Below are 8,000 nucleotides of genomic sequence, written 5' to 3'. Positions count from 1 at the left end.
CATTTTGATTCAAACTAGTTTCTATACCTTCATCGTGGGCTGAGGAGGCCTATAACTCATTAACATGAAATTATGTGCCGCTATTGACTGAAATTATGTGCCGCTATTGACTCACGAACTAGAACCTGGGACCTTTAAAATTGGAGAGCACTAAGAGACCTTTAAAATTGGAGAGCACTAAGAGACCTTTAAAATTGGAGAGCACTACGAGACCTTTAAAATTGGAGAGCACTACGAGACCTTTAAAATTGGAGAGCACTACGAGACCTTTAAAATTGGAGAGCACTCAGAGACCTTTAAAATTGGAGAGCACTCAGAGACCTTTAAAATTGGAGAGCACTAAGAGACCTTTAAAATTGGAGAGCACTCAGAGACCTTTAAAATTGGAGAGCACTCAGAGACCTTTAAAATTGGAGAGCACTCAGAGACCTTTAAAATTGGAGAGCACTCAGAGACCTTTAAAATTGGAGAGCACTAAGAGACCTTTAAAATTGGAGAGCACTTAGAGTTATAGAGTGACCCTAGATTAGTCAGATTATTAAAATGTAAAGGAGTCGATGTCCAAATTTATAGGATTCAAAACAGACATATTATTGATTCATGGCATTCCAAGTACAGAAGTTTGTAGGATAAAATGAAGAAAGGCTGAAGAAAAATGAATTAGGCACGCCCAAGAAGAAGATTGGCTATAACCAAGATGATACTACAAATATCTTCCACAGTCTTCCCGTTGCTAGACAGCGCCGATGGGTCCTTCGGCGGCTGCGTGAAGCTGTCCAGACAGTCGCCGGCCTCCGTCATAGCTGCAGACGCCTTAATGTTGACGCCATTGTAGTCACCTTTCCCCAAGTCGTTCTTCCCATCCTCGATGTCGCCGGCGGCATCGTCGTACTGTTCAGCACAGGTGGCATATCGCTCTTTAAGCTTGGGATCAGCTGCCTTGGACGCCAGGGACTGGGCGAGGGCACGGGTTTGAGCAACCTTGTCGTGGGCGAGGTTGAGGGTGAAAGTGGCCAGCCCTTTTAGGTCTGTAGTGCCAGCAGATTTCAACACGTTAAAGCAAAAAGAAGGGTTTCTAGTTTTCTTGCAGATGGTGGAAACGATGTCGTCTTGGGAAGCCGCTTGCATGGGCACCATCCCATTGAAGAACAGTACTAAGAGGACAATCCTAAAGACTGCAAGAAAACTAGAAGATGCCATTTTTTATTTTGATTTTTCTGTCTGTTTTGCTCAATTAATCCGTAGGGAGGGTTCACATATTTATACACTCACAAATATTCCTTTGAATAGCTTTCACGTTAGAATTTTAAGTAAAACGCTATTAAAAGAAAAACGAACAAAAATAGACAGAATATGTTAAGCTTTTTTCTCTCTAAACCCAATCACAAACTTGGCTTAGTTATCATGCACTTTTTTAGACAATACACCGTCTTGCTCCATGTGCCACTCTCGTGTTAACCTTGACTGACTACACATGAGAGTCATAACTTTACACTCTTCTTGGTAAGATTATAACCGTTCTCCTCTACTTAAACTAATAATATTTATTATACAAAAAAAAAAAATCAAGGTTATTAATGTAATCTTGAACCATAGTTTTCATGTATGTGAGAGGATAATATTGAATAAATAACCTGAAGAATATATAGTACATGAATAGTGCTAATACGTCGACAAATATTTGTTTTGCCAATATTTTTTGTTGTCCTCACGAAAAGTAGTCCTTGCAATCGTTGTGTGTTTTGACGTAAGGAATGTGAGTCAATAAACTCGACATGGTTAAAATCATGGATGTGGGAATCGTGCATTGAGAAGTTAGTAAGTCAACAAGCTCGACTTGGTTAAAATCATGGGATGTTGAAAAGTTAGTAATCATGGAACATTTCGGGGCAATCATGAGATAACAGAGACCAACCTCAGCCCATAATTTTCTGCAAGTTTGTTAGAGGCAATCATGAGATAACTCAGCCGGGGATTTTCTGGGTCGGATAGAGGCAATCATGAGATAACCCAAACCATCCTCAGTCCTAGAACTTAGAAGTTTTTTGGAGTTAGCGAACTACGACGGAAGGTTTCTTTCTAGGACTTATTCAAACCTTGACAAAGTTAACTAAGAAGGTAAGTCTTTCTTTGGACTATGACACATGAATAGATTTTTCAAGAGATTAAGGAGTTTTTGGTGTATGCGCTGATGCTAGCACTATTTTATGGTTCAAGCATGGTGTACAACGATGCCTCGAGAAAAGGATTGGGGTTGCGTGTTGGTGTTAATGAAGAAGTGGTTGTATATGGCTCCTAATAGCTTAAGAAATATGAGCGTAACTACCTAACCCTCGATTTGGAGTTAGCAACTGTGGCGTTCACGTTAAAAATATGATGACGTTACTTGTATGGTGAAAAGGTACAGGTGGTAAAACCATAAGAGCCTCAAGTATCTTATTCAGGTAGAAAGAGTTGAACATGGGACAAAGGAGATAGTTGGAGTTTGCGAAGGATTATGATACAAAGAATCTTTATCACCCATGTAAAGCTAACATAGTGGCCGATATGTTGAGTAGAAAGACAGCTCACTCTTCTGGTATGTCATTTTCGGTTCTCTAAATCTTCAAAAATTTCACTAGATGGTCATAATTCAAGTCATTTAAGGATTAGTATGGGTGTAAAATAGTCAAAAGATCACTTTCAACACACCTTCACGCGCCCCATGCGTGGCTGGAAAGGCTTCTAAGCGTGATTTCACTCGCAATGGGCTCACGTGCAAATACCACGGCCAGTCGCTATTGGCCCTCAATTTAAGCATAATTTAACTTAAACTCCCAAAAACAATTTCACTACTTGACACGCACCCCACTCACGACACAAGTGTTCTTGGCTTCGAGTCCAGGCGACGTAAGGCATTAGTATTTTCTTATTCTTTCTTGGTGTGGCATGTGTCCTCCAAAAGCACACCTTCAAGTCTCGCAAAATGTTGCCTCATTGATTTTCCTTCAATTAACGTAGGGTCGGCGCATGTCCTTCCACCTCCATGAGCGTGCTTAGATTTAATCCACCTCTCCACAATGGTATCAGAGCCATGCCCTAAACTTAGTCGTGCTTAGTCAATTGTCGAACAAAAGACTCCAAAAGAAAAGGAGCCGAGCCTCCTTGAAGGCATAGTAAAAAATGACTAAGACTCAAGGCATAGTTTATTCAGTTCGTATGCTTAGTCAATTTATGCATGAACAAAGAAAACCACATTGTGAGGCAGCTCTTCAGGTTCTGAGATACATCAAAGGTACTCTTGGTCAAGGACTCCTACTACCATCTGAAAACAATTTAAGATTACAAGCATATTGCGATTCTGACTGGGGTGGTTGTCGAACTTCAAGACAGTCTATTTCTGGGTTCTGCATTTTTCTCGGAAATTTAATTATTTCTTGGAAGTCTAAACTAATGTGTCCAGATCATCAGCAGAAGGCTAGTATTGAGCTATGACATAACTCGAGCAGTTAGTCCTAAACATCTTGAAAACAAGAGACAAGATTTAAATTGTCTAGATGCCCAGGACCCAGTAGGCTTCCACAATATCTAAGAATAAAAAAGGTAACTTTTTCAAGTTGTTAGCAATATGTATGGTGCTAATAGGGTCTCTGCTACCGTTTCCACTCCAGTACCCATACCGTCGAGTTTTTAACCCGATACTATACTATCGAGCCAGGTATAGGTCAGCTAGAGTATGCAATTAGGTGTCCCAACTTTGTGAAAATTGTCAAATGCTTCTTGAACAAGACCACTTAGATGTAAAACTATTCTTGAGATGGGTGCATGGGATCATGTAGGTTAATCCAATAGTTGGCCGGCACACAAGGGTCGCTTCCCCCAAACTCTGGTGACTCTATGATCCTGTGGGAGGGTCCGCCAACTAACCTCCCATAAATGAGGTTTAGACTAGAAGACACCTTACTGCCCAATCAAAACTTTATGAAGTAGCACCTCAATCCAAGGCGTTGGACATTCACTGCAAGAGCATAGCAAACTATATAAATATAAGACCTACCAGGATGAGGATGCCATAAGAGCCTATGAGTAGATTGCTTATTGAGTTTTTTTTTATACTTACCCTTTTCTTTGTTTTCCCCCTTTTCCTTCTTTTTTTTTAGGTGTTTGTAGGTTGGAATTGAGGTGGGGAGCATTTGAGAGTTGTTTGGTCACAAGGGGTCATTCTGAAGTGTTAGCTCATCTTCCTATTTTGTGTCTTTTGTATTTCGTTCTATAATTGTATTCCAATGGCAGCGAGTGAGAAAGCTTAGTCACAATCTATTTTCTCTCATTAAGTTTCATGAATTAGAAAATAAACCTTCCAATTTATTGTCTAATATATCTAATATAGCAACTTGTTGTTCAATTAAGCTCACTATGATGAGGCTTATCCAATTCATGACTATCATTACCATTCATTTAACTCTCAAATTAAATGGTTGGCTATTTATTGGTTTCACCTTGAACCAACTTATTAACGGTAACAGCCTAGATCCGTCCCTAGCATATATTGCCCTCTTCGGGCTTTCTCTCTCAGACTTCCCCTCAAGATTTTTAAAACGCGTCTGCTAGGGAGAGGTTTTCACATGATAAAGGGTGTTTCGTTCTCCTCCCCAATCAATATGGGATCTTGCAACTCTTCCTTCAGTCTCAATCGTGGGTGTAATGGACGATCAATCAAACTTAACTCATTCACATACATGACGAAACAAAAAAAATTAGAGGTTTTAATCATCTTACCTACAAAACTACGAAGCCATTGATAGAGTCGATGAAGAAAGAATCCCAACTAATGACGTAACGAAAGCCGAGTTCAATTCTCCTCTTTCAGATTACGTGTAACTGAGATCTATAAAAAGAGCCTGTATTGCTAGCAGCTTATGCATTCAAACAAGAAAAAGAAGATAAGAGAGAAAAAAAATAATTAGAGTTTAAAAACATAAACGAATGCATTTTTTATTTTACAAAAAAGTAAAATAATATCGATAAGAAGGATTAGAGTTTAAAAACATAAACGAATGCATTTTTTATTTTACAAAAAAGTAAAACAATATCGCTAAGAAGGGGGGGGGGGCTTGACCCTCGGACCTTGTGGTTAACCGCCACACGTTCTAACCAAACTCAGCTCTATACCTGCTAATCGTTCATTGTATTTTGAATTTATTTATTTAAAATATAATTTTATTCGTTTAGGATTATTAATTCAGGGTCAAAAGGAGGATTGGTAAGCTTCAATGAGACACCGAGATTTGAAGTGAAAGATGATGTTGGGATGACAATTGCAAAACATGGTTCGATAAGAAGAAAAATGAGTTGAGGCAAGTTCATGGTACAAGAAGTGGAAGGAAGAACAACAGCTCAGGTGGAGATGGTGGTTGATTTTCGTAATTCGGGTCCACGTAAGTAGAGACCGGGTTGAGGGGCTTGCAAAGTTGATCATTTCTAAGGCATGTCGAGGCAATTTACGACGTATTCGTGCTACATAGGATGTTCTCACCTTCAACATAATATAATAAGGCAGGAGTGTTGAAAATTGTTAGCGTCTAACATTAGCTAATTTAAAGAAAAGATCATGAGTATATTTGAGAAACACTATTTAAAAAAAGAAAGAAAAAAAAAAAACCAAAAGAAAGTCGGAAGAGCTGATACTCAAAATGAATAAATACCCTATCGAGAAGTTCAAGAACCAAAGAGAAGTATGGTTAAACAATGGTTTAATTGTTTGAGGTTGAGTTGGAAAAATATGACTATAAGATTCTCTAATTTCCTCGTCGACATTGACATCGGTTGCTCCTTCGGCAGTGGTTCTTAGAGCTTAATGCTATGTGTCATAGGATTATTATGTGTATGCATACTATACATCTAGTAATCTCCAAGTATATGGCAGAACAAATCCAGTCATATTATACATTGAATAATTTTAGCATCCATAGTGAAGCAACGAGTTGTATAGGTGCAAAGTGTTGGATGAAAGTCCCACGTCACCTAATTTAGGGAGTGATCATGAGTTTATTATCGAGGAATACTATCTCCATTGGTTTGAGGCCTTTGGGGAAGTCCAAAGTAAAACCCGAGAGCTTATGCTCAAAGTGGACAATATCATACCATTGTGGAGAGTCGTGTTCATTCTAACATAGTATCAGAGTCATGCCTTAAACTTAGATATGTCAATAGAATCCTCAAATGTCGAACAAAGGACTCCAAAAGAAAAAGGAGTCGAGGTTCGATTAAGGGGAGGCGTACTTTGTTCGAGGGGAGGTGTTGGATAAAAGTCTCACATCCGCTAATTTAGGGAATGATCATGGGTTTATAATCCAGGAATACTATCTCCATTGGTTTGAGGCCTTTTGGGGAGGCCCAAAGAAAAACCATGAGAGCTTATGCTCAAAGTTGACAATATCATACCATTGTGGAGAGTTGTGTTCATCAAACACAAAGCAGGTCTCGAAGGACAAGCACCCCGACACATGGCCCAAAGCCTATGTGTGTGTCAAACCAGGTTCTTGAACAAATTCTTAGGGCGAGCTACAACCTATCTAACTTCACCTTCTTACCTTGGTTCTTGCACAAATTCTTCAAGAATGGATTAAAGCTCTTGTATTATCATATGTATGAGAATTTGGCACCTACACATATGTATTCAAACCCATTCAAGGCACTTTAAGAAATCATATGTTTGGATCTAAATGGGTTTCAAATTGTAAAACCCAATACAAATCAAGTTCTTTATGAAAGCAAAAAATTTCAATGGGAGGTTCCAAATGTTGTATAAATACCACGACCAAAATGATGTTGGAGTTTACTGAAATTGTTAACGGCTTACAGATATTTTTATTATTTTAGTTTTTTTTTTTATATATATTAATTTTGTCGATTTTGTTTATATTATGGTATATGATTCTTATACAAGTCTGACCTTAGCTTAGTTGGTAGAGCGGAGGACTGTAGTGGTTGAAGAATCCCAAACCCATCCTTAGGTCGCTGGTTCAAATCCGGCAGGTTGGAGTTTTTAAAAGTTTAATACCTATGTACTATTGATATTAGTTTAAATTTTTTAGGTATTTTGTTGAATGATTATATATTGTGAATATAGATAATTAACTATATGTTGGTAACCTTTGAATTGATTCGTTGCATATCATTTGCATGTTTACCAAGGGTTGGGTAGGTAGTAATTATTTTAGGTGATAGCATCACAACTTCTGGTGCAAAGGAGTTTTGAATTTATTGCACAACTAAAAGTTTATATGTGATAACAATTTAAACTTGTAGGTCATAATATCCATGCAAGTATTCCCAACTATTTTTTTTTTTTTTTATTAACAAATCAAACAACCTGAATCCAATAAAGGGTTAGGTTGTGAAAATTTTCGGGTTAGGTTGGGTTACCAATCCAACCAACCCGAACTTTTGGGTTGTTCCAAAAAATTCTCTCAACCCAACCCAACCCGACCCGACCCGACCCATGTACACCCGTAACTTGTCTGATCGGTTGGGCTTTATGCCATAAAATCTCGTAGTTAAATATTTTATTTTTAATAATAATTTTGATTATTTTATATGCAATTTAACACTATTTATTATATGATAAATCTAAGGTTATTAATGTAATTTTGAACAATATGTAGTTGACAAATGGGTGGATCATGTTCAAGAAATAATCTAATGGGTTTAGGTATATGGATAAAGTTTGGTGTTTACCTGTGAGATTCTACCTCGGTTGGAAAGGAGAGTAGAACGAAACATTCCTTATAAAGGTGTGGAAACCTCTCCTTAACAGACGCGTTTTAAAACCATGAGGCTGACGGTGATACGTAACAGGTTAAAGCGGACAATATCTGCTAGCTGTGGGTTTGGGCTATTACGAATGGTATCGGAGTCACACACCGGGCAGTGTGCCAGCGAGGATGTTGGGCCTCTGAGGGGGTGGATTGTGAGATCCCACATCAGTTGGGAAGGGGAACCATACATTCCTTATAAGG

General features: G+C 38.4%; 1 non-coding gene and 1 pseudogene across 1 annotated transcript; one reads left to right on the top strand and one right to left on the bottom strand.

Annotated features, from left to right (window-relative positions):
- Positions 1-566: 566 nt before the first annotated feature.
- LOC147793681 (pectinesterase inhibitor pseudogene) lies at positions 567-1,215 on the bottom strand (annotated as a pseudogene).
- A 5,714-nt stretch (positions 1,216-6,929) lies between these two features.
- TRNAY-GUA (transfer RNA tyrosine (anticodon GUA)) lies at positions 6,930-7,023 on the top strand. The gene is made up of 2 exons: positions 6,930-6,966; positions 6,988-7,023. It is a non-coding gene; the product is annotated as a tRNA-Tyr (tRNA).
- Positions 7,024-8,000: the final 977 nt, after the last annotated feature.

This window comes from Cucurbita pepo, chromosome 2 (assembly GCF_057944985.1).
Source record: "Cucurbita pepo subsp. pepo isolate OVF chromosome 2, ASM5794498v1, whole genome shotgun sequence".
In the NCBI taxonomy this organism is placed as follows: Eukaryota; Viridiplantae; Streptophyta; class Magnoliopsida; order Cucurbitales; family Cucurbitaceae; genus Cucurbita; species Cucurbita pepo.
Note: the sequence above shows the minus strand (reverse complement) of the source record. Positions and strands in the feature narration are given on the sequence as shown.